Below are 24,867 nucleotides of genomic sequence, written 5' to 3' on the forward strand. Positions count from 1 at the left end.
GACACGAGGAGAATCTTCTTCACTCAGATCAATGTGAACCTGTGGAATTCTGTACCACAGAAAGATGTGGAAGCCAGTTGGATAGATATACTCAAAAGAGAGTGAGATATGGCCCTTAGGGCTAAAGTGATCAAGGGGCATGGAGAGAAATCAGGAAGGGGAAGTGAAGTTGCATGCTCAGCCATGATCATATTGAATGGTGGTGCTGGCTGGAAGGGACGAATGGCCTACTCCTGCACCTACTTTCTAAGTTTCTATGTTTCTATCTTCAGAATATGAGGTGCTTTGTTGTTCTTCGCCTTTTATTAACAAAAATTAAACATTAATTGCACTATCTTTAAACTTGAATGTGCTCGTAATGTGAGCATTTGTGGTTCAGGGGTAGAATTCTCGCCTCCCACGCGGGAGACCCGGGTTCGATTCCTGGCCAATGCAGTGTTTATGAAAGTATTTCAGAAAGCGTGTATTTAAAAATTAAACTTCCCGACTGTTTCAAGAGCGGACACAGAGAGGAGCGGCTGTTAAATGAGCGTGGGCACAGATATCCTTCGGTACAAAGAGCGGGAGCAGTGAGGATCGCTTGTAACGTGAGGGAGTAAAGGATTTGAGTTATTTTTCAAATAGCACGAGCAGAGGGAAGCGGCAATTTAAAAAGCGAGAACACACAGGACTGGCTGTTTGCAGCATGGCAGCAGAGATGAGTGGGTGTTGAAAGAGCGGGAGCAAGTCTGGGCGGCAGTTTAATAAGGAGGAGCAGAAAGGAGCGGCGGTACCGTTTCCTCGAGCTGTGGCGATTTTCAATAATTCCATCAATGTAATATCTCCAACTTTGCAAATCACACCAAGCTGGGTTGCAGTGCGAGCTGCTCGGAGGCTGCAGTGGAATTGGACAGATTAGGTGGATGGCAGATGCCATATAATGAAGATAAGTGTGAGTTTATCCACTTTGGTGGCAAAACCTTGAAGGTAGAATGTTATCTGAATGTTGACCGATTTGTAAAAGCGGAGGGGTATTGAGACCTGGGTATTTTGGTACATCAGTCGTTGAAGTCATTCATACATACAGGTACAGCATGCAGTAAAGGAAGCCAAATGTCATGCTGGCCTTGATAGCGAGGAGATTAGGGTATCGGAGCATGGAGACTTGTACAGCACCTTGCTGAGACCAGACCTTGAGTATTGTGTGCAGTTATGATCATCTAATCTGAGGAAGGACATTCTTGCTTTTGAGGGAGTGTAGCGAATATTCACCAGATTGATTCCAGGGATGGCAGGACTGACATGAAGAAAGACTGGATCGACTAGGCTTACACTCGCTGGAATTTAGAAGCATGAGAGGGGAGCTCATAGAAACATTTAAAATTTGGTCGGGAATGGACAGGTTTGATGGCGTAAAAAGGTTCCCGCAGTCCGAATAAAGGAAGCCCAGTACCAGCGGTCACTGTCTAAGGATAAAGTGTAAACCATTTAGGACCTACATGAGGAGAATCTTCTTCACTCAGATCAATGTGAACCTGTGGAATTCTGTACCACAGAAAGATGTGGAAGCCAGTTGGATAGATATACTCAAAAGAGAGTGAGATATGGCCCTTAGGGCTAAAGTGATCAAGGGGCATGGAGAGAAATCAGGAAGGGGAAGTGAAGTTGCATGCTCAGCCATGATCATATTGAATGGTGGTGCTGGCTGGAAGGGACGAATGGCCTACTCCTGCACCAATTTCTAAGTTTCTATGTTTCTATCTTCAGAATATGAGGTGATTTGTTGTTCTTCGCCTTTTATTAGCAAAAATTAAACACTAATTGCACTATCTTTAAACTTGAATGTGCTCGTAATGTGAGCATTGGTGGTTCAGGGGTAGAATTCTCGCCTCCCACGCGGGAGAGCCGGGTTCGATTCCCGGCCAATGCAGTGTTTATGGAAGTATTTCAGAAAGCGTGTATTTAAAAATTAAACTTCCCGACTGTTTCAAGAGCGGACACAGAGAGGAGCGGCTGTTAAATGAGCGTGGGCACAGATATCCTTCGGTATAAAGAGCGGGAGCAGTGAGGATCGCTTGTAACGTGAGGAAGTGAAGGATTTGAGTTATTTTTCAAATAGCACGAGCAGAGGGAAGCGGCAATTTAAAAAGCGAGAACACACAGGAGTGGCTGTTTGCAGCACGGCAGCAGAGATGAGCGGGTGTTGAAAGAGCGGGAGCAAGTCTGGGCGGCAGTTTCATAAGGAGGAGCAGAAAGGAGCGGCGGTACCGTTTCCTCGAGCTGTGGCGATTTTCAATAATTCCATCAATGTAATATCTCCAACTTTGCAAATCACACCAAGCTGGGTTGCATTGCGAGCTGCGAGGAGGCTGCAGCGGAATTGGACAGATTCGGTGGATGACAGATGCCATATAATGAAGATAAGTGTGAGGTTATCCACTTTGGTGGCAAAACCTTGAAGGTAGAATGTTATCTGAATGTTGACCGATTTGTAAAAGCGGAGGGGTATTGAGACCTGGGTATTTTGGTACATCAGTCGTTGAAGTCATTCATACATACAGGTACAGCATGCAGTAAAGGAAGCCAAATGTCATGCTGGCCTTGATAGCGAGGAGATTAGGGTATCGGAGCATGGAGACTTGTACAGCACCTTGCTGAGACCAGACCTTGAGTATTGTGTGCAGTTATGATCATCTAATCTGAGGAAGGACATTCTTGCTTTTGAGGGAGTGTAGCGAATATTCACCAGATTGATTCCAGGGATGGCAGGACTGACATGAAGAAAGACTGGATCGACTAGGCTTATACTCGCTGGAATTTAGAAGAATGAGAGGGGAGCTCATAGAAACATTTAAAATTTGGTCGGGAATGGACAGGTTTGATGGCGTATAAAGGTTCCCACATTCCGAATAAAGGAAGCCCAGCACCAGCGGTCACTGTCTAAGGATAAAGTGTAAACCATTTAGGACCGACACGAGGAGAATCTTCTTCACTCAGATCATTGTGAACCTGTGGAATTCTGTGCCACAGAAAGATGTGGAAGCCAGTTGGATAGATATACTCAAAAGAGAGTGAGATATGGCCCTTACGGCTAAAGTGATCAAGGGGCATGGAGAGAAATCAGGAAGGGGAAGTGAAGTTGCATGCTCAGCCATGATCATATTGAATGGTGGTGCTGGCTGGAAGGGACGAATGGCCTACTCCTGCACCTACTTTCTAAGTTTCTATGTTTCTATCTTCAGAATATGAGGTGCTTTGTTGTTCTTCGCCTTTTATTAACAAAAATTAAACACTAATTGCACTATCTTTAAACTTGAATGTGCTCGTAATGTGAGCATTGGTGGTTCAGGGGTAGAATTCTCGCCTCCCACGCGGGAGACCCGGGTTCGATTCCTGGACAATGCAGTGTTTATGGAAGTATTTCAGAAAGCCTGTATTTAAAAATTAAACTTCCCGACTGTTTCAAGAGCGGACACAGAGAGGAGCGACTGTTAAATGAGCGGGGGCACAGATATCCTTCGGTATAAAGAGCGGGAGCAGTGAGGATCGCTTGTAACGTGAGGGACCAAAGGATTTGAGTTATTTTTCAAACAGCACGAGCAGAGGGAAGCGGCAATTTAAAAAGCGAGAACACACAGGAGTGGCTGTTTGCAGCACGGCAGCAGAGATGAGCGGGTGTTGAAAGAGCGGGAGCAAGTCTGGGCGGCATTTTAATAAGGAGGAGCAGAAAGGAGCGGCGGTACCGTTTCCTCGAGCTGTGGCGATTTTCAATAATTCCATCAATGTAATATCTCCAACTTTGCAAATCACACCAAGCTGGGTTGCATTGCGAGCTGCTAGGAGGCTGCAGCGGAATTGGACAGATTCGGTGGATGGCAGATGCCATATAATGAAGATAAGTGTGAGGTTATCCACTTTGGTGGCAAAACCTTGAAGGTAGAATGTTATCTGAATGTTGACCGATTTGTAAAAGCGGAGGGGTATTGAGACCTGGGTATTTTGGTACATCAGTCGTTGAAGTCATTCATACATACAGGTACAGCATGCAGTAAAGGAAGCCAAGTGTCATGCTGGCCTTCATAGCGAGGAGATTAGGGTATCGGAGCATGGAGACTTGTACAGCACCTTGCTGAGACCAGACCTTGAGTATTGTGTGCAGTTATGATCATCTAATCTGAGGAAGGACATTCTTGCTTTTGAGGGAGTGTAGCGAATATTCACCAGATTGATTCCAGGGATGGCAGGACTGACATGAAGAAAGACTGGATCGAATAGGCTTATACTCGCTGGAATTTAGAAGAATGAGAGGGGAGCTCATAGAAACATTTAAAATTTGGTCGGGAATGGACAGGTTTGATGGCGTAAAAAGGTTCCCGCATTCCGAATAAAGGAAGCCCAGCACCAGCGGTCACTGTCTAAGGATAAAGTGTAAACCATTTAGGACCGACACGAGGAGAATCTTCTTCACTCAGATCATTGCGAACCTGTGGAATTCTGTGCCACAGAAAGATGTGGAAGCCAGTTGGATAGATATACTCAAAAGAGAGTGAGATATGGCCCTTACGGCTAAAGTGATCAAGGGGCATGGAGAGAAATCAGGAAGGGGAAGTGAAGTTGCATGCTCAGCCATGATCATATTGAATGGTGGTGCTGGCTGGAAGGGACGAATGGCCTACTCCTGCACCTACTTTCTAAGTTTCTATGTTTCTATCTTCAGAATATGAGGTGCTTTGTTGTTCTTCGCCTTTTATTAACAAAAATTAAACACTAATTGCACTATCTTTAAACTTGAATGTGCTCGTAATGTGGGCATTGGTGGTTCAGGGGTAGAATTCTCGCCTCTCACGCGGGAGACCCGGGTTCGATTCCCGGCCAATGCAGTGTTTATGGAAGTATTTCAGAAAGGGCGTATTTAAAAATTAAACTTCCCGACTGTTTCAAGAGCGCACACAGAGAGGAGCGGCTGTTAAATGAGCGTGGGCACAGATATCCTTCGGTATAAAGAGCGGGAGCAGTGAGGATCGCTTGTAACGTGAGGGAGTAAAGGATTTGAGTTATTTTTCAAATAGCACGAGCAGAGGGAAGCGGCAATTTAAAAAGCGAGAACACACAGGATGGCTGTTTGCAGCACGGCAGCAGAGATGAGCGGGTGTTGAAAGAGCGGGAGCAAGTCTGGGCGGCAGTTTAATAAGGAGGAGCAGAAAGGAGCGGCGGTACCGTTTCCTCGAGCTGTGGCGATTTTCAATAATTCCATCAATGTAATATCTCCAACTTTGCAAATCACACCAAGCTGGGTTGCAGTGCGAGCTGCTCGGAGGCTGCAGCGGAATTGGACAGATTAGGTGGATGGCAGATGCCATATAATGAAGATAAGTGTGAGTTTATCCACTTTGGTGGCAAAACCTTGAAGGTAGAATGTTAACTGAATGTTGACCGATTTGTAAAAGCGGAGGGGTATTGAGACCTGGGTATTTTGGTACATCAGTCTTTGAAGTCATTCATACATACAGGTACAGCATGCAGTAAAGGAAGCCAAATGTCATGCTGGCCTTCATAGCGTGGAGATTAGGGTATCGGAGCATGGAGACTTGTACAGCACCTTGCTGAGACCAGACCTTGAGTATTGTGTGCAGTTATGATCATCTAATCTGAGGAAGGACATTCTTGCTTTTGAGGGAGTGTAGCGAATATTCACCAGATTGATTCCAGGGATGGCAGGACTGACATGAAGAAAGACTGGATCGACTAGGCTTATACTCGCTGGAATTTAGAAGAATGAGAGGGGAGCTCATAGAAACATTTAAAATTTGGTCGGGAATGGACAGGTTTGATGGCGTAAAAAGGTTCCCACATTCCGAATAAAGGAAGCCCAGCACCAGCGGTCACTGTCTAAGGATAAAGTGTAAACCATTTAGGACCGACACGAGGAGAATCTTCTTCACTCAGATCATTGTGAACCTGTGGAATTCTGTGCCACAGAAAGATGTGGAAGCCAGTTGGATAGATATACTCAAAAGAGAGTGAGATACGGCCCTTACGGCTAAAGTGATCAAGGGGCATGGAGAGAAATCAGGAAGGGGAAGTGAAGTTGCATGCTCAGCCATGATCATATTGAATGGTGGTGCTGGCTGGAAGGGACGAATGGCCTACTCCTGCACCTACTTTCTAAGTTTCTATGTTTCTATCTTCAGAATATGCGGTGCTTTGTTGTTCTTCGCCTTTTATTAACAGAAATTAAACACTAATTGCACTATCTTTAAACTTGAATGTGCTCGTAATGTGAGCATTGGTGGTTCAGGGGTAGAATTCTCGCCTCACACGCGGGAGACCCGGGTTCGATTCCTGGACAATGCAGTGTTTATGGAAGTATTTCAGAAAGCCTGTATTTAAAAATTAAACTTCCCGACTGTTTCAAGAGCGGACACAAAGAGGAGCGGCTGTTAAATGAGCGGGGGCACAGATATCCTTCGGTATAAAGAGCGGGAGCAGTGAGGATCGCTTGTAACGTGAGGGAGTAAAGGATTTGAGTTATTTTTCAAATAGCACGAGCAGAGGGAAGCGGCAATTTAAAAAGCGAGAACACACAGGAGTGGCTGTTTGCAGCACGGCAGCAGAGATGAGCGGGTGTTGAAAGAGCGGGAGCAAGTCTGGGCGGCAGTTTAATAAGGAGGAGCAGAAAGGAGCGGCGGTACCGTTTCCTCGAGCTGTGGCGATTTTCAATAATTCCATCAATGTAATATCTCCAACTTTGCAAATCACATCAAGCTGGGTTGCATTGCGAGCTGCTTGGAGGCTGCAGCGGAATTGGACAGATTCGGTGGATGGCAGATGCAATATAATGAAGATAAGTGTGAGGTTATCAACTTTGGTGGCAAAACCTTGAAGGTAGAATGTTATCTGAATGTTGACCGATTTGTAAAAGCGGAGGGGTATTGAGACCTGGGTATTTTGGTACATCAGTCGTTGAAGTCATTCATACACACAGGTACAGCATGCAGTAAAGGAAGCCAAATGTCATGCTGGCCTTCATAGCGAGGAGATTAGGGTATCGGAGCATGGAGACTTGTACAGCACCTTGCTGAGACCAGACCTTGAGTATTGTGTGCAGTTATGATCATCTAACCTGAGGAAGGACATTCTTGCTTTTGAGGGAGTGTAGCGAATATTCACCAGATTGATTCCAGGGATGGCAGGACTGACATGAAGAAAGACTGGATCGACTAGGCTTATACTCGCTGGAATTTAGAAGAATGAGAGGGGAGCTCATAGAAACATTTAAAATTTGGTCGGGAATGGACAGGTTTGATGGCGTAAAAAGGTTCCCGCATTCCGAATAAAGGAAGCCCAGCACCAGCGGTCACTGTCTAAGGATAAAGTGTAAACCATTTAGGACCGACACGAGGAGAATCCTCTTCACTCAGATCATTGTGAACCTGTGGAATTCTGTGCCACAGAAAGATGTGGAAGCCAGTTGGATAGATATACTCAAAAGAGAGTGAGATATGGCCCTTACGGCTAAAGTGATCAAGGGGCATGGAGAGAAATCAGGAAGGGGAAGTGAAGTTGCATGCTCAGCCATGATCATATTGAATGGTGGTGCTGGCTGGAAGGGACGAATGGCCTACTCCTGCACCAATTTCTAAGTTTCTATGTTTCTATCTTCAGAATATGAGGTGATTTGTTGTTCTTCGCCTTTTATTAGCAAAAATTAAACACTAATTGCACTATCTTTAAACTTGAATGTGCTCGAAATGTGAGCATTGGTTCTTCAGGGGTAGAGTTCTCGCCTCCCACGCGGACGACCCGGGTTCGATTCCCGGCCAATGCAGTGTTTATGGAAGTATTTTAGAAAGCGTGTGTTCAAAAATTAAACTTCCCGACTGTTTCAAGAGCGGACACAGAGAGGAGCGGCTGTTAAATGAGCGTGGGCACAGATATCCTTCGGTATAAAGAGCGGGAGCAGTGAGGATCGCTTGTAACGTGAGGGAGTAAAGGATTTGAGTTATTTTTCAAATAGCACGAGCAGAGGGAAGCGGCAATTTAAAAAGCGAGAACACACAGGAGTGGCTGTTTGCAGCACGGCAGCAGAGATGAGCGGGTGTTGAAAGAGCGGGAGCAAGTCTGGGCGGCAGTTTAATAAGGAGGAGCAGAAAGGAGCGGCGGTACCGTTTCCTCGAGCTGTGGCGATTTTCAATAATTCCATCAATGTAATATCTCCAACTTTGCAAATCACACCAAGCTGGGTTGCATTGCGAGCTGCTTGGAGGCTGCAGCGGAATTGGACAGATTCGGTGGATGGCAGATGCCATATAATGAAGATAAGTGTGAGGTTATCCACTTTGGTGGCAAAACCTTGAAGGTAGAATGTTATCTGAATGTTGACCGATTTGTAAAAGCGGAGGGGTATTGAGACCTGGGTATTTTGGTACATCAGTCGTTGAAGTCATTCATACACACAGGTACAGCATGCAGTAAAGGAAGCCAAATGTCATGCTGGCCTTCATAGCGAGGAGATTAGGGTATCGGAGCATGGAGACTTGTACAGCACCTTGCTGAGACCAGACCTTGAGTATTGTGTGCAGTTATGATCATCTAATCTGAGGAAGGACATTCTTGCTTTTGAGGGAGTGTAGCGAATATTCACCAGATTGATTCCAGGGATGGCAGGACTGACATGAAGAAAGACTGGATCGACTAGGCTTATACTCGCTGGAATTTAGAAGAATGAGAGGGGAGCTCATAGAAACATTTAAAATTTGGTCGGGAATGGACAGGTTTGATGGCGTAAAAAGGTTCCCGCATTCCGAATAAAGGAAGCCCAGCACCAGCGGTCACTGTCTAAGGATAAAGTGTAAACCATTTAGGACCGACACGAGGAGAATCCTCTTCACTCAGATCATTGTGAACCTGTGGAATTCTGTGCCACAGAAAGATGTGGAAGCCAGTTGGATAGATATACTCAAAAGAGAGTGAGATATGGCCCTTACGGCTAAAGTGATCAAGGGGCATGGAGAGAAATCAGGAAGGGGAAGTGAAGTTGCATGCTCAGCCATGATCATATTGAATGGTGGTGCTGGCTGGAAGGGACGAATGGCCTACTCCTGCACCAATTTCTAAGTTTCTATGTTTCTATCTTCAGAATATGAGGTGATTTGTTGTTCTTCGCCTTTTATTAACAAAAATTAAACACTAATTGCACTATCTTTAAACTTGAATGTGCTCGTAATGTGAGCATTGATGGTTCAGGGGTAGAATTCTCGGCTCCCACGCGGGAGACCCGGGTTCGATTCCCGGCCAATGCAGTGTTTATGGAAGTATTTCAGAAAGCGTGTATTTAAAAATTAAACTTCCCGACTGTTTCAAGAGCGGACACAGAGAGGAGCGGCTGTTAAATGAGCGTGGGCACAGATATCCTTCCGGATAAAGAGCGGGAGCAGTGAGGATCGCTTGTAACGTGAGGGAGTAAAGGATTTGAGTTATTTTTCAAATAGCACGAGCAGAGGGAAGCGGCAATTTAAAAAGCGAGAACACACAGGATGGCTGTTTGCAGCACGGCAGCAGAGATGAGCGGGTGTTGAAAGAGCGGGAGCAAGTCTGGGCGGCAGTTTAATAAGGAGGAGCAGAAAGGAGTGGCGGTACCGTTTCCTCGAGCTGTGGCGATTTTCAATAATTCCATCAATGTAACATCTCCAACTTTGCAAATCACACCAAGCTGGGTTGCAGTGCGAGCTGCGAGGAGGCTGCAGAGGAATTGGACAGATTCGGTGGATGGCAGATGCCATATAATGAAGATAAGTGTGAGTTTATCCACTTTGGTGGCAAAACCTTGAAGGTAGAATGTTATCTGAATGTTGACCGATTTGTAAAAGCGGAGGGGTATTGAGACCTGGGTATTTTGGTACATCAGTCTTTGAAGTCATTCATACATACAGGTACAGCATGCAGTAAAGGAAGCCAAATGTCATGCTGGCCTTGATAGCGAGGAGATTAGGGTATCGGAGCATGGAGACTTGTACAGCACCTTGCTGAGACCAGACCTTGAGTATTGTGTGCAGTTATGATCATCTAATCTGAGGAAGGACATTCTTGCTTTTGAGGGAGTGTAGCGAATATTCACCAGATTGATTCCAGGGATGGCAGGACTGACATGAAGAAAGACTGGATCGACTAGGCTTATACTCGCTGGAATTTAGAAGAATGAGAGGGGAGATCCAAGAAACATTAAAAATTTGGTCGGGAATGGACAGGTTTGATGGCGTAAAAAGGTTCCCGCAGTCCGAATAAAGGAAGCCTAGTACCAGCGGTCACTGTCTAAGGATAAAGTGTAAACCATTTAGGACCGACACGAGGAGAATCTTCTTCACTCAGATCAATGTGAACCTGTGGAATTCTGTACCACAGAAAGATGTGGAAGCCAGTTGGATAGATATACTCAAAAGAGAGTGAGATATGGCCCTTACGGCTAAAGTGATCAAGGGGCATGGAGAGAAATCAGGAAGGGGAAGTGAAGTTGCATGAACAGCCATGATCATATTGAATGGTGCTCCTGGCTGGAAGGGACGAATGGCCTACTCCTGCACCAATTTCTAAGTTTCTATGTTTCTATCTACAGAATATGAGGTGCTTTGTTGTTCTTCGCCTTTTATTATAAAAAATTAAACACTAATTGCACTATCTTGAAACTTGAATGTGCTCGTAATGTGAGCATTGGTGGTTCAGGGGTAGAATTCTCGCCTCCCACGCGGGAGACCCGGGTTCGATTCCCGGCCAATGCAGTGTTTATGGAAGTATTTCAGAAAGCGTGTATTTAAAAATTAAACTTCCCGACTGTTTCAAGAGCGGACACAGAGAGGAGCGGCTGTTGAATGAACGGGGGCACAGATATTCTTCGGTATAAAGAGAGGGAGCAGTGAGGATCGCTTGCAACGTGAGGGAGTAAAGGATTTGAGTTATTTTTCAAATAGCACGAGCAGAGGGAAGCGGCAATTTAAAAAGCGAGAACACACAGGAGTGGCTGTTTGCAGCACGGCAGCAGAGATGAGCGGGTGTTGAATGAGCGTGAGCAAGTCTGGGCGGCAGTTTAATAAGGAGGAGCAGAAAGGAGCGGCGGTACCGTTTCCTCGAGCTGTGGCGATTTTCAATAATTCCTTCAATGTAACATCTCCAACTTTGCAAATCACACCAAGCTGGGTTGCAGTGCGAGCTGCTCGGAGGCTGCAGAGGAATTGGACAGATTCGGTGGATGGCAGATGCTATGTAATGTAGATAAGTGTGAGTTTATCCACTTTGGTGGCAAAAGCTTGAAGGTAGAATGTTATCTGAATGTTGACCGATTTGTGAAAGCGGAGGGGTATTGAGACCTGGGTATTTTGGTACATCTGTCGTTGAAGTCATTCATACAGACAGGTACAGCATGCAGAAAAGGAAGCCAAATGTCATGCTGGCCTTCATAGCGAGGAGGTTAGGGTATCGGAGCATGGAGACTTGTACAGCACCTTGCTGAGACCAGACCTTGAGTATTGTGTGCAGTTATGATCATCTAATCTGAGGAAGGACATTCTTGCTTTTGAGGGAGTGTAGCGAATATTCACCAGATTGATTCCAGGGATGGCAGGACTGACATGAAGAAAGACTGGATCGACTCGGCTTACACTCGCTGGAATTTAGAAGAATGAGAGGGGAGCTCATAGAAACATTTAAAATTTGGTCGGAAATGGACAGGTTTGATGGCGTAAAAAGGTTCCCGCAGTCCGAATAAAGGAAGCCCAGTACCAGCGGTCACTGTCTAAGGATAAAGTGAAAACCATTTAGGACCGACACGAGGAGAATCTTCTTCACTCAGATCATTGTGAACCTGTGGAATTCTGTACCACAGAAAGATGTGGAAGCCAGTTGGATAGATATACTCAAAAGAGAGTGAGATATGGCCCTTACGGCTAAAGTGATCAAGGGGCATGGAGATAAATCAGGAAGGAGAAGTGAAGTTGCATGCTCAGCCATGATCATATTGAATGGTGGTGCTGGCTGGAAGGGACGAATGGCCTACTCCTGCAGCAATTTCTAAGTTTCTATGTTTCTATCTTCAGAATATGAGATGCTTTGTTGTTCTTCGCCTTTTATTAACAAAAATTAAACACTAATTTCACTATCTTTAAACTTGAATGTGCTCGCAATGTGAGCATTGGTGGTTCAGTGGTAAAATTATCGCCTCCCACGCGGGAGTCCCGGGTTCGAATCCCAGCCAATGCAGTGTTTATGGAAGTATTTCAAAAAGCGTGTATTTAAAAATTAAACTTCCCGACTGTTTCAAGAGCGTGCACAGAGAGGAGCGGCTGTTAAATGAGCGGGGGCACAGATATCCTTCGGTATAAAGAGCGAGAGCAGTGAGGATCGCTTGAAACGTGAGGGAGTAAAGGATTTGAGTTATTTTTCAAATAGCACGAGCAGAGGGAAGCGGCAATTTAAAAAGCGAGAACACACAGGAGTGGCTGTTTGCAGCACGGCAGCAGAGATGAGCGGCTGTTGAAAGAGCGGAAGCAAGTCTGGGCGGCAGTTCAATAAGGAGGAGCAGAAAGGAGCAGCGGTACCGTTTCCTCGAGCTGTGGCGATTTTCAATAATTCCATCAATGTAACATCTCCAACTTTGCAAATCACACCAAGCTGGGTTGCAGTGCGAGCTGCTCGGAGGCTGCAGAGGAATTGGACAAATTAGGTGGATGGCAGATGCCATCTCATGAAGATAAGTGTGAGTTTAACCACTTTGGTGGCAAAACCTTGAAGGCAGAATGTTATCTGAATGTTGACCGATTTGTAAAAGCGGAGGGGTATTGAGACCTGGGTATTTTGGTACATCTGTCGTTGAAGTCATTCATACATACAGGTACAGCATGCAGTAAAGGAAGCCAAATGTCATGCTGGCCTTCATAGCGAGGAGATTAGGGTATCGGAGCATGGAGACTTGTACAGCACCTTGCTGAGACCAGACCTTGAGTATTGTGTGCAGTTATGATCATCTAATCTGAGGAAGGACATTCTTGCTTTTGAGGGAGTGTAGCGAATATTCTCCAGATTGATTCCAGGGATGGCAGGACTGACATGAAGAAAGACTGGATCGACTCGGCTTACACTCGCTGGAATTTAGAAGAATGAGAGGGGAGCTCATAGAAACATTTATAATTTGGTCGGGAATGGACAGGTTTGATGGCGTAAAAAGGTCCCCGCAGTCCGAATAAAGGAAGCCCAGTACCAGCGGTCACTGTCTAAGGATAAAGTGTAAACCATTTAGGACCGACACGAGGAGAAACTTCTTCACTCAGATCATTGTGAACCTGTGGAATTCTGTACCACAGAAAGATGTGGAAGCCAGTTGGATAGATATACTCAAAAGAGAGTGAGATATGGCCCTTACGGCTAAAGTGATCAAGGGGCATGGAGAGAAATCAGGAAGGGGAAGTGAAGTTCCATGCACAGCCATGATCATATTGAATGGTGGTGCTGGCTGGAAGTGACGAATGGCCTACTCCTGCACCAATTTCTAAGTTTCTATGTTTCTATCTTCAGAATATGAGGTGCTTTGTTGTTCTTCGCCTTTTATTAACAAAAATTAAACACTAATTGCACTATCTTTAAACTTGAATATGCTCGCAATGTGAGCATTGGTGGTTCAGTGGTAAAATTATCGCCTCCCACGCAGGAGTCCCGGGTTCGAATCCCGGCCAATACAGTGTTTATGGAAGTATTTCAGAAAGCGTGTATTTAAAAATTAAACTTCCCGACTGTTTCAAGAGCGTACACAGAGAGGAGCGGCTGTTAAATGAGCGGGGGCACAGATATCCTTCGGTATAAAAAGGGGGAGCAGTATGGATCGCTTGTAACGTGAGGGAGTAAAGGATTTGAGTTATTTTTCATAATAGCACGAGCAGAGGGAAGCGGCAATTTAAAAAGCGAGAACACACAGGAGTGGCTGTTTGCAGCACGGCAGCAGAGATGAGCGGGTGTTGAAAGAGCGGGAGCAAGTCTGGGCGGCAGTTTAATAAGGAGGAGCAGAAAGGAGCGGCGGTACCGTTTCCTCGAGCTGTGGCGATTTTCAATAATTCCATCAATGTAACATCTCCAACTTTGCAAATCACACCAAGCTGGGTTGCAGTGCGAGCTGCGAGGAGGCTGCAGAGGAATTGGACAGATTAGGTGGATGGCAGATGCCATATAATGAAGATAAGTGTGAGTTTATCCACTTTGGTGGCAAAACCTTGAAGGGAGAATGTTATCTGAATGTTGAACGATTTGTAAAAGCGGAGGGGTATTGAGACCTGGGTATTTTGGTACATCGGTCGTTGGAGTCATTCATACATACAGGTACAGCATGCAGTAAAGGAAGCCAAATGTCATGCTGGCCTTCATAGCGAGGAGATTAGGGTATCGGAGCATGGAGACTTGTACAGCACCTTGCTGAGACCAGACCTTGAGTATTGTGTGCAGTTATGATCATCTAATCTGAGGAAGGACATTCTTGCTTTTGAGGGAGTGTAGCGAATATTCTCCAGATTGATTCCAGGGATGGCAGGACTGACATGAAGAAAGACTGGATCGACTCGGCTTACACTCGCTGGAATTTAGAAGAATGAGAGGGGAGCTCATAGAAACATTTATAATTTGGTCGGGAATGGACAGGTTTGATGGCGTAAAAAGGTCCCCGCAGTCCGAATAAAGGAAGCCCAGTACCAGCGGTCACTGTCTAAGGATAAAGTGTAAACCATTTAGGACCGACACGAGGAGAAACTTCTTCACTCAGATCATTGTGAACCTGTGGAATTCTGTACCACAGAAAGATGTGGAAGCCAGTTGGATAGATATACTCAAAAGAGAGTGAGATATGGCCCTTACGGCTAAAGTGATCAAGGGGCATGGAGAGAAATCAGGAAGGGGAAGTGAAGTTCCATGCACAGCCATGATCATATTGAATGGTGGTGCTGGCTGGAAGTGACGAATGGCCTACTCCTGCACCAATTTCTAAGTTTCTATGTTTCTATCTTCAGAATATGAGGTGCTTTGTTGTTCTTCGCCTTTTATTAACAAAAATTAAACACTAATTGCACTATCTTTAAACTTGAATATGCTCGTAATGTGAGCATTGGTGGTTCAGTGGTAAAATTATCGCCTCCCACGCAGGAGTCCCGGGTTCGAATCCCGGCCAATACAGTGTTTATGGAAGTATTTCAGAAAGCGTGTATTTAAAAATTAAACTTCCCGACTGTTTCAAGAGCGTACACAGAGAGGAGCGGCTGTTAAATGAGCGGGGGCACAGATATCCTTCGGTATAAAGAGGGGGAGCAGTATGGATCGCTTGTAACGTGAGGGAGTAAAGGATTTGAGTTATTTTTCATAATAGCACGAGCAGAGGGAAGCGGCAATTTAAAAAGCGAGAACACACAGGAGTGGCTGTTTGCAGCACGGCAGCAGAGATGAGCGGGTGTTGAAAGAGCGGGAGCAAGTCTGGGCGGCAGTTTAATAAGGAGGAGCAGAAAGGAGCGGCGGTACCGTTTCCTCGAGCTGTGGCGATTTTCAATAATTCCATCAATGTAACATCTCCAACTTTGCAAATCACACCAAGCTGGGTTGCAGTGCGAGCTGCGAGGAGGCTGCAGAGGAATTGGACAGATTAGGTGGATGGCAGATGCCATATAATGAAGATAAGTGTGAGTTTATCCACTTTGGTGGCAAAACCTTGAAGGGAGAATGTTATCTGAATGTTGAACGATTTGTAAAAGCGGAAGGGTATTGAGACCTGGGTATTTTGGTACATCGGTCGTTGAAGTCATTCATACATACAGGTACAGCATGCAGTAAAGGAAGCCAAATGTCATGCTGGCCTTCATAGCGAGGAGATTAGGGTATCGGAGCATGGAGACTTGTACAGCACCTTGCTGAGACCAGACCTTGAGTATTGTGTGCAGTTATGATTATCTAATCTGAGGAAGGACATTCTTGCTGTTAAGGGAGTGTAGCGAATATTCACCAGATTGATTCCAGGGATGGCAGGACTGACATGAAGAAAGACTGGATCGACTCGGCTTACACTCGCTGGAATTTAGAAGAATGAGAGGGGAGCTCATAGAAACATTTAAAATTTGGTCGGGAATGGACAGGTTTGATGGCGTAAAAAGGTTCCCGCAGTCCGAATAAAGGAAGCCCAGTACCAGCGGTCACTGTCTAAGGAAAAAGTGTAAACCATTTAGGACCGACACGAGGAGAATCTTCTTCACTCAGATCATTGTGAACCTGTGGAATTCTGTACCACAGAAAGATGTGGAAGCCAGTTGGATAGATATACTCAAAAGAGAGTGAGATATGGCCCTTACGGCTAAAGTGATCAAGGGGCATGGAGAGAAATCAGGAAGGGGAAGTGAAGTTGCATGCACAGCCATGATCATATTGAATGGTGGTGCTGGCTGGAAGGGACGAATGGCCTACTCCTGCACCAATGTCTAAGTTTCTATGTTTCTATCTTCAGAATATGAGGTGCTTTGTTGTTCTTCGCCTTTTATTAACAAAAATTAAACACTAATTGCACTATCTTTAAACTTGAATGTGCTCGTAATGTGAGCATTGGTGGTTCAGTGGTAAAATTATCGCCTCCCACGCGGGAGTCCCGGGTTCGAATCCCGGCCAATGCAGTGTTTATGGAAGTATTTCAGAAAGCGTGTATTTAAAAATTAAACTTCCCGACTGTTTCAAGAGCGTACACAGAGAGGAGCGGCTGTTAAATGAGCGGGGGCACAGATATCCTTCGGTATAAAGAGCGGGAGCAGTATGGATCGCTTGTAACGTGAGGGAGTAAAGGATTTGAGTTATTTTTCAAATAGCACGAGCAGAGGGAAGCGGCAATTTAAAAAGCGAGAACACACAGGAGTGGCTGTTTGCAGCACGGCAGCAGAGATGAGCGGGTGTTGAAAGAGCGGGAGCAAGTCTGGGCGGCAGTTTAATAAGGAGGAGCAGAAAGGAGCGGCGGTACCGTTTCCTCGAGCTGTGGCGATTTTCAATAATTCCATCAATGTAACATCTCCAACTTTGCAAATCACACCAAGCTGGGTTGCAGTGCGAGCTGCGAGGAGGCTGCAGAGGAATTGGACAGATTAGGTGGATGGCAGATGCCATATACTGAAGATAAGTGTGAGTTTATCCACTTTGGTGGCAAAACCTTGAAGGGAGAATGTTATCTGAATGTTGACCGATTTGTAAAAGCGGAGGGGTATTGAGACCTGGGTATTTTGGTACATCGGTCTTTGAAGTCATTCATACATACAGGTACAGCATGCACTAAAGGAAGCCAAATGTCATGCTGGCCTTCATAGCGAGGAGATTAGGGTATCGGAGCATGGAGACTTGTACAGCACCTTGCTGAGACCAGACCTTGAGTATTGTGTGCAGTTATGATCATCTAATCTGAGGAAGGACATTCTTGCTTTTAAGGGAGTGTAGCGAATATTCACCAGATTGATTCCAGGGATGGCAGGACTGACATGAAGAAAGACTGGATCGACTCGGCTTACACTCGCTGGAATTTAGAAGAATGAGAGGGGAGCTCATAGAAACATTTAAAATTTGGTCGGGAATGGACAGGTTTGATGGCGTAAAAAGGTTCCCGCAGTCCGAATAAAGGAAGCCCAGTACCAGCGGTCACTGTCTAAGGAAAAAGTGTAAACCATTTAGGACCGACACGAGGAGAATCTTCTTCACTCAGATCATTGTGAACCTGTGGAATTCTGTACCACAGAAAGATGTGGAAGCCAGTTGGATAGATATACTCAAAAGAGAGTGAGATATGGCCCTTACGGCTAAAGTGATCAAGGGGCATGGAGAGAAATCAGGATAGGGAAGTGAAGTTGCATGCTCAGCCATGATCATATTGAATGGTGCTGCTGGCTGGAAGGGACGAATGGCCTACTCCTGCACCAATTTCTAAGTTTCTATGTTTCTATCTTCAGAATATGAGGTGCTTTGTTGTTCTTCGCCTTTTATTAACAAAAATTAAACACTAATTGCACTATATTTAAACTTGAATGTGCTCGTAATGTGAGCATTGGTGATTTAGTAGTAGAATTCTCGCCTCACACGCGGGAGTCCCGGGTTCGAATCCCGGCCAATACAGTGTTTATGGAAGTATTTCAGAAAGCGTGTATTTAAAAATTAAACTTCCCGACTGTTTCAAGAGCGTACACAGAGAGGAGCGGCTGTTAAATGAGCGGGGGCACAGATATCCTTCGGTATAAAGAGCGGGAGCAGTGTGGATCGCTTGTAACGTGAGGGAGCAAAGGATTTGAGTTATTTTTCAAATAGCACGAGCAGAGGGAAGCGGCAATTTAAAAAGCGAGAACACACAGGAGTGGCTGTTTGCAGCACGGCAGCAGAGATGAGCGGGTGTTGAAAGAGCGGGAGCAAGTCTGGGCGGCAGTTTAATAAGGAGGAGCAGAAAGGAGCGGCGGTACCGTTTCCTCGAGCTGTGGCGATTTTCAATAATTCCATCAATGTAACATCTCCAACTTTGCAAATCACACCAAGCTGGGTTGCAGTGCGAGCTGCGAGGAGGCTGCAGAGGAATTGGACAGATTAGGTGGATGGCAGATGCCATATACTGAAGATAAGTGTGAGTTTATCCACTTTGGTGGCAAAACCTTGAAGGTAGAATGTTATCTGAATGTTGACCGATTTGTAAAAGCGGAGGGGTATTGAGACCTGGGTATTTTGGTACATCGGTCGTTGAATCATTCATACATACAGGTACAGCATGCAGTAAAGGAAGCCAAATGTCATGCTGGCCTTCATAGCGAGGAGATTAGGGTATCGGAGCATGGAGACTTGTACAGCACCTTGCTGAGACCAGACCTTGAGTATTGTGTGCAGTTATGATCATCTAATCTGAGGAAGGACATTCTTGCTTTTGAGGGAGTGTAGCGAATATTCACCAGATTGATTCCAGGGATGGCAGGACTGACATGAAGAAAGACTGGATCGACTCGGCTTACACTCGCTGGAATTTAGAAGAATGAGAGGGGAGCTCATAGAAACATTTAAAATTTGGTCGGGAATGGACAGGTTTGATGGCGTAAAAAGGTCCCCGCAGTCCGAATAAAGGAAGCCCAGTACCAGCGGTCACTGTCTAAGGATAAAGTGTTAAACATTTAGGACCGACACGAGGAGAATCTTCTTCACTCAGATCATTGTGAACCTGTGGAATTCTGTACCACAGAAAGATGTGGAAGCCAGTTGGATAGATATACTCAAAAGAGAGTGAGATATGGCCCTTACGGCTAAAGTGATCAAGGGGCATGGAGAGAAATCAGGAAGGGGAAGTGAAGTTCCATGCACAGCCATGGTCATTTGAATGGTGGTGCTGGCTGGAAGGGACGAATGGCCTACTCCTGCACCAATTTCTAAGTTTCTATGTTTCTATCTTCAGAATATGAGGTGCTTTGTTGTTCTTCGCCTTTTATTAACAAAAATTAAACACTAATTGCACTATCTTTAAACTTGAATGTGCTCGTAATGTGAGCATTGGTGGTTCAGTGGTAAAATTATCGCCTCCCACGCGGGAGTCCCGGGTTCGAATCCCGGCCAATACAGTGTTTATGGAAGTATTTCAGAAAGCGTGTATTTAAAAATTAAACTTCCCGACTGTTTCAAGAGCGGACACAGAGAGGAGCGGCTGTTAAATGAGCGGGGGCACAGATATCCTTCGGTCTCAAGAGCGGGAGCAGTGAGGATCGCTTGTAACGTGAGGGAGAAAAGGATTTGAGTTATTTTTCAAATAGCACGAGCAGAGGGAAGCGGCAATTTAAAAAGCGAGAACACACAGGCGTGGCTGTTTGCAGCACGGCAGCAGAGATGAGCGGGTGTTGAAAGAGCGGGAGCAAGTCTGGGCGGCAGTTTAATAAGGAGGAGCAGAAAGGAGCGGCGGTACCGTTTCCTCGAGCTGTGGCGATTTTCAATAATTCCTTCAATGTAACATCTCCAACTTTGCAAATCACACCAAGCTGGGTTGCAGTGCGAGCTGCTCGGAGGCTGCAGAGGAATTGGACAGATTAGGTGGATGGCAGATGCTATGTAATGTCGATAAGTGTGAGTTTATCCACTTTGGTGGCAAAAGCTTGAAGGTAGAATGTTATCTGAATGTTGACCGATTGGTAAAAGCGGAGGGGTATTGAGACCTGGGTATTTTGGTACATCTGTCGTTGAAGTCATTCATACATACAGGTACAGCATGCAGTAAAGGAAGCCAAATGTCATGCTGGCCTTCATAGCGAGGAGATTAGGGTATCGGAACATGGAGACTTGTACAGCACCTTGCTGAGACCAGACCTTGAGTATTGTGTGCAGTTATGATCATCTAATCTGAGGAAGGACATTCTTGCTTTTGAGGGAGTGTAGCGAATATTCACCAGATTGATTCCAGGGATGGCAGGACTGACATGAAGAAAGACTGGATCGACTCGGCTTACACTCGCTGGAATTTAGAAGAATGAGAGGGGAGCTCATAGAAACATTTAAAATTTGGTCGGAAATGGACAGGTTTGATGGCGTAAAAAGGTCCCCGCAGTCCGAATAAAGGAAGCCCAGTACCAGCGGTCACTGTCTAAGGAAAAAGTGTAAACCATTTAGGACCGACACGAGGAGAATCTTCTTCACTCAGATCATTGTGAACCTGTGGAATTCTGTACCACAGAAAGATGTGGAAGCCAGTTGGATAGATATACTCAAAAGAGAGTGAGATATGGCCCTTAGGGCTAAAGTGATCAAGGGGCATGGAGAGAAATCAGGAAGGGGAAGTGAAGTTGCATGCACAGCCATGATCATATTGAATGGTGGTGCTGGCTGGAAGGGACGAATGGCCTACTCCTGCACCAATTTCTAAGTTTCTATGTTTCTATCTTCAGAATATGAGGTGCTTTGTTGTTCTTCGCCTTTTATTAACAAAAATTAAACACTAATTGCACTATCTTGAAACTTGAATGTGCTCGTAATGTGAGCATTGGTGGTTCAGGGGTAGAATTCTCGGCTCCCACGCGGGAGACCCGGGTTCGATTCCCGGCCAATGCAGTGTTTATGGAAGTATTTCAGAAAGCGTGTATTTAAAAATTAAACTTCCCGACTGTTTCAAGAGCGGACACAGAGAGGAGCGGCTGTTGAATGAACGGGGGCACAGATATTCTTCGGTATAAAGAGCGGGAGCAGTGAGGATCGCTTGCAACGTGAGGGAGTAAAGGATTTGAGTTATTTTTCAAATAGCACGAGCAGAGGGAAGCGGCAATTTAAAAAGCGAGAACACACAGGAGTGGCTGTTTGCAGCACGGCAGCAGAGATGAGCGGGTGTTGAAAGAGCGGGAGCAAGTCTGGGCGGCAGTTTAATAAGGAGGAGCAGAAAGGAGCGGCGGTACCGTTTCCTCGAGCTGTGGCGATTTTCAATAATTCCTTCAATGTAACATCTCCAACTTTGCAAATCACACCAAGCTGGGTTGCAGTGCGAGCTGCTAGGAGGCTGCAGAGGAATTGGACAGATTAGGTGGATGGCAGATGCCATATAATGAAGATAAGTGTGAGTTTATCCACTTTGGTGGCAAAACCTTGAAGGTAGAATGTTATCTGAATGTTGACCGATTTGTAAAAGCGGAGGGGTATTGAGACCTGGGTATTTTGGTACATCGGTCGTTGAAGTCATTCATACATACAGGTACAGCATGCAGTAAAGGAAGCCAAATGTCATGCTGGCCTTCATAGCGAGGAGATTAGGGTATCGGAGCATGGAGACTTGTACAGCACCTTGCTGAGATCAGACCTTGAGTATTGTGCGCAGTTATGATTATCTAATCTGAGGAAGGACATTCTTGCTGTTATGGGAGTGTAGCGAATATTCACCAGATTGATTCCAGGGATGGCAGGACTGACATGAAGAAAGACTGGATCGACTAGGCTTACACTCGCTGGAATTTAGAATAATGAGAGGGGAGCTCATGGAAACATTTAAAATTTGGTCGGGAATGGACAGGTTTGATGGCGTAAAAAGGTTCCCGCAGTCCGAATAAAGGAAGCCCAGTACCAGCGGTCACTGTCTAAGGATAAAGTGTAAACCATTTAGGACCGACACGAGGAGAATCTTCTTCACTCAGATCATTGTGAACCTGTGGAATTCTGTACCACAGAAAGATGTGAAAGCCAGTTGGATAGATATACTCAAAAGAGTGTGAGATATGGCCCTTACGGCTAAAGTGATCAAGGGGCATGGAGAGAAATCAGGAAGGAGAAGTGAAGTTGCATGCTCAGCCATGATCATATTGAATGGTGGTGCTGGCTGGAAGGGACGAATGGCCTACTCCTGCACCAATTTCTAAGTTTCTATGTTTCTATCTTCAGAATATGAGGTGCTTTGTTGTTCTTCGCCTTTTATTAACAAAAATTAAACACTAATTGCACTATCTTGAAACTTGAATGTGCTCGTAATGTGAGCATTGGTGGTTCAGGGGTAGAATTCTCGCCTCCCACGCGGGAGACCCGGGTTCGATTCCCAGCCAATGCAGTGTTTATGGAAGTATTTCAGAAAGCGTGTATTTAAAAATTAAACTTCCCGACTCTTTCAAGAGCGTACACAGAGAGGAGCGGCTGTTAAATGAGCGGGGGCACAGATATCCTTCGGTATAAAGAGCGGGAGCAGTGAGGATCGCTTGTAACGTGAGGGTGTAAAGGATTTGAGTTATTTTTTCAAATAGCACGAGCAGAGGGAAGCGGCAATTTAAAAAGCGAGAACACACAGGAGTGGCTGTTTGCAGCACGGCAGCAGAGATGAGCGGGTGTTGAAAGAGCGGGAGCAAGTCTGGGCGGCAGTTTAATAAGGAGGAGCAGAAAGGAGCGGCGGTACCGTTTCCTCGAGCTGTGGCGATTTTCAATAATTCCATCAATGTAACATCTCCAACTTTGCAAATCACACCAAGCTGGGTTGCAGTGCGAGCTGCGAGGAGGCTGCAGAGGAATTGGACAGATTAGGTGGATGGCAGATGCCATATAATGAAGATAAGTGTGAGTTTATCCTCTTTGTTGGCAAAACCTTGAAGGTAGAATATTATCTGAATGTTGACCGATTTGTAAAAGTGGAGGAGTATTGAGACCTGGGTATTTTGGTACATCGGTCGTTGAAGTCATTCATACATACAGGTACAGCATGCAGTAAAGGAAGCCAAATGTCATGCTGACCTTCATAGCGAGGAGATTAGGGTATCGGAGCATGGAGACTTGTACAGCACCTTGCTGAGACCAGACCTTGAGTATTGTGTGCAGTTATGATCATCTAATCTGAGGAAGGACATTCTTGCTTTGAAGGGAGTGTAGCGAATATTCACCAGATTGATTCCAGGGATGGCAGGACTGACATGAAGAAAGACTGGATCGACTCGGCTTACACTCGCTGGAATTTAGAAGAATGAGAGGGGAGCTCAGAGAAACATTTAAAATTTGGTCGGGAATGGACAGGTTTGATGGCGTAAAAAGGTCCCCGCAGACCGAATAAAGGAAGCCCAGTACCAGCGGTCACTGTCTAAGGATAAAGTGTAAACCATTTGGGACCGACACGAGGAGAATCTTCTTCACTCAGATCATTGTGAACCTGTGGAATTCTGTACCACAGAAAGATGTGGAAGCCAGTTGGATAGATATACTCAAAAGAGAGTGAGATATGGCCCTTACGGCTAAAGTGATCAAGGGGCATGGAGAGAAATCAGGAAGGTGAAGTGAAGTTGCATGCACAGCCATGATCATATTGAATGGTGGTGCTGGCTGGAAGGGACGAATGGCCTACTCCTGCACCAATTTCTCAGTTTCTATGTTTCTATCTTCAGAATATGAGGTGCTTTGTTGTTCTTCGCCCTTTATTAACAAAAATTAAACACTAATTGCACTATCTTTAAACTTGAATGTGCTCGTAATGTGAGCATTGGTGGTTCAGGGGTACAATTCTCGCCTCCCACGCGGGATACCCGGGTTCGATTCCCGGCCAATGCAGTGTTTATGGAAGTATTTCCGAAAGCGTGTATTTAAAAATTAAACTTCCCGACTGTTTCAAGAGCGGACACAGAGAGGAGCGGCTGTTAAATGAGCGGGGGCGCAGATATCCTTCGGTACAAAGAGCGGGAGCAGTGAGGATCGCTTTTCACGTGAGGGAGTGAAGGATTTGAGTTATTTTTCAAATAGCACGAGCAGAGGGAAGCGGCAATTTAAAAAGCGAGACACACAGGAGTGGCTGTTTGCAGCACGGCAGCAGAGATGAGCGGGTGTTGAAAGAGCGGGAGCAAGTCTGGGCGGCAGTTTAATAAGGAGGAGCAGAAAGGAGCGGCGGTACCGTTTCCTCGAGCTGTGGCGATTTTCAATAATTCCATCAATGTAATATCTCCAACTTTACAAATCACACCAAGCTGGGTTGCAGTGCGAGCTGCTAGGAGGCTGCAGCGGAATTGGACAGATTAGGTGGATGGCAGATGCCATATAATGAAGATAAGTATGAGTTTATCCACTTTGGTGGCAAAACCTTGAAGGTAGCATGTTATCTGAATGTTGACCGATTTGTAAAAGTGGAGGGGTATTGAGACCTGGGTATTTTGGTACATCAGTCGTTGAAGTCATTCATACATACAGGTACAGCATGCAGTAAAGGAAGCCAAATGTCATGCTGGCCTTCATAGCGAGGAGATTAGGGTATCGGAGCATGGAGACTTGTACAGCACCTTGCTGAGACCAGACCTTGAGTATTGTGTGCAGTTATGATCATCTAATCTGAGGAAGGACATTCTTGCTTTTGAGGGAGTGTAGCGAATATTCACCAGATTGATTCCAGGGATGGCAGGACTGACA

General features: G+C 45.5%; 16 non-coding genes across 16 annotated transcripts; all 16 read left to right on the plus strand.

The window, feature by feature from the left end:
• The first annotated feature begins 364 nt into the window (after window positions 1-364).
• trnag-ccc (transfer RNA glycine (anticodon CCC)) lies at window positions 365-435 on the plus strand. Its single transcript has one exon. It is a non-coding gene; the product is annotated as a tRNA-Gly (tRNA).
• A 1,403-nt stretch (window positions 436-1,838) lies between these two features.
• trnag-ccc (transfer RNA glycine (anticodon CCC)) lies at window positions 1,839-1,909 on the plus strand. The gene has a single exon. It is a non-coding gene; the product is annotated as a tRNA-Gly (tRNA).
• Window positions 1,910-3,313: 1,404 nt separating this feature from the next.
• trnag-ccc (transfer RNA glycine (anticodon CCC)) lies at window positions 3,314-3,384 on the plus strand. Its single transcript has one exon. It is a non-coding gene; the product is annotated as a tRNA-Gly (tRNA).
• A 1,404-nt stretch (window positions 3,385-4,788) lies between these two features.
• Window positions 4,789-4,859, plus strand: trnae-cuc (transfer RNA glutamic acid (anticodon CUC)). Its single transcript has one exon. It is a non-coding gene; the product is annotated as a tRNA-Glu (tRNA).
• Window positions 4,860-6,262: 1,403 nt separating this feature from the next.
• On the plus strand, window positions 6,263-6,333 carry trnav-cac (transfer RNA valine (anticodon CAC)). The gene has a single exon. It is a non-coding gene; the product is annotated as a tRNA-Val (tRNA).
• A 2,877-nt stretch (window positions 6,334-9,210) lies between these two features.
• On the plus strand, window positions 9,211-9,281 carry trnag-ccc (transfer RNA glycine (anticodon CCC)). The gene has a single exon. It is a non-coding gene; the product is annotated as a tRNA-Gly (tRNA).
• Window positions 9,282-10,683: 1,402 nt separating this feature from the next.
• Window positions 10,684-10,754, plus strand: trnag-ccc (transfer RNA glycine (anticodon CCC)). Its single transcript has one exon. It is a non-coding gene; the product is annotated as a tRNA-Gly (tRNA).
• Window positions 10,755-12,157: 1,403 nt separating this feature from the next.
• trnag-ccc (transfer RNA glycine (anticodon CCC)) lies at window positions 12,158-12,228 on the plus strand. Its single transcript has one exon. It is a non-coding gene; the product is annotated as a tRNA-Gly (tRNA).
• Window positions 12,229-13,631: 1,403 nt separating this feature from the next.
• Window positions 13,632-13,702, plus strand: trnag-ccc (transfer RNA glycine (anticodon CCC)). The gene has a single exon. It is a non-coding gene; the product is annotated as a tRNA-Gly (tRNA).
• A 1,404-nt stretch (window positions 13,703-15,106) lies between these two features.
• On the plus strand, window positions 15,107-15,177 carry trnag-ccc (transfer RNA glycine (anticodon CCC)). Its single transcript has one exon. It is a non-coding gene; the product is annotated as a tRNA-Gly (tRNA).
• A 1,404-nt stretch (window positions 15,178-16,581) lies between these two features.
• trnag-ccc (transfer RNA glycine (anticodon CCC)) lies at window positions 16,582-16,652 on the plus strand. Its single transcript has one exon. It is a non-coding gene; the product is annotated as a tRNA-Gly (tRNA).
• Window positions 16,653-18,055: 1,403 nt separating this feature from the next.
• Window positions 18,056-18,126, plus strand: trnav-cac (transfer RNA valine (anticodon CAC)). The gene has a single exon. It is a non-coding gene; the product is annotated as a tRNA-Val (tRNA).
• Window positions 18,127-19,527: 1,401 nt separating this feature from the next.
• Window positions 19,528-19,598, plus strand: trnag-ccc (transfer RNA glycine (anticodon CCC)). Its single transcript has one exon. It is a non-coding gene; the product is annotated as a tRNA-Gly (tRNA).
• A 1,403-nt stretch (window positions 19,599-21,001) lies between these two features.
• trnag-ccc (transfer RNA glycine (anticodon CCC)) lies at window positions 21,002-21,072 on the plus strand. Its single transcript has one exon. It is a non-coding gene; the product is annotated as a tRNA-Gly (tRNA).
• A 1,403-nt stretch (window positions 21,073-22,475) lies between these two features.
• On the plus strand, window positions 22,476-22,546 carry trnag-ccc (transfer RNA glycine (anticodon CCC)). The gene has a single exon. It is a non-coding gene; the product is annotated as a tRNA-Gly (tRNA).
• A 1,404-nt stretch (window positions 22,547-23,950) lies between these two features.
• trnag-ccc (transfer RNA glycine (anticodon CCC)) lies at window positions 23,951-24,021 on the plus strand. The gene has a single exon. It is a non-coding gene; the product is annotated as a tRNA-Gly (tRNA).
• The last annotated feature ends 846 nt before the right edge of the window (window positions 24,022-24,867 follow it).

The sequence above is a fragment of the Pristiophorus japonicus genome, chromosome 25 (genome assembly GCF_044704955.1).
Source record: "Pristiophorus japonicus isolate sPriJap1 chromosome 25, sPriJap1.hap1, whole genome shotgun sequence".
Classification (NCBI taxonomy): domain Eukaryota; kingdom Metazoa; phylum Chordata; class Chondrichthyes; family Pristiophoridae; genus Pristiophorus; species Pristiophorus japonicus.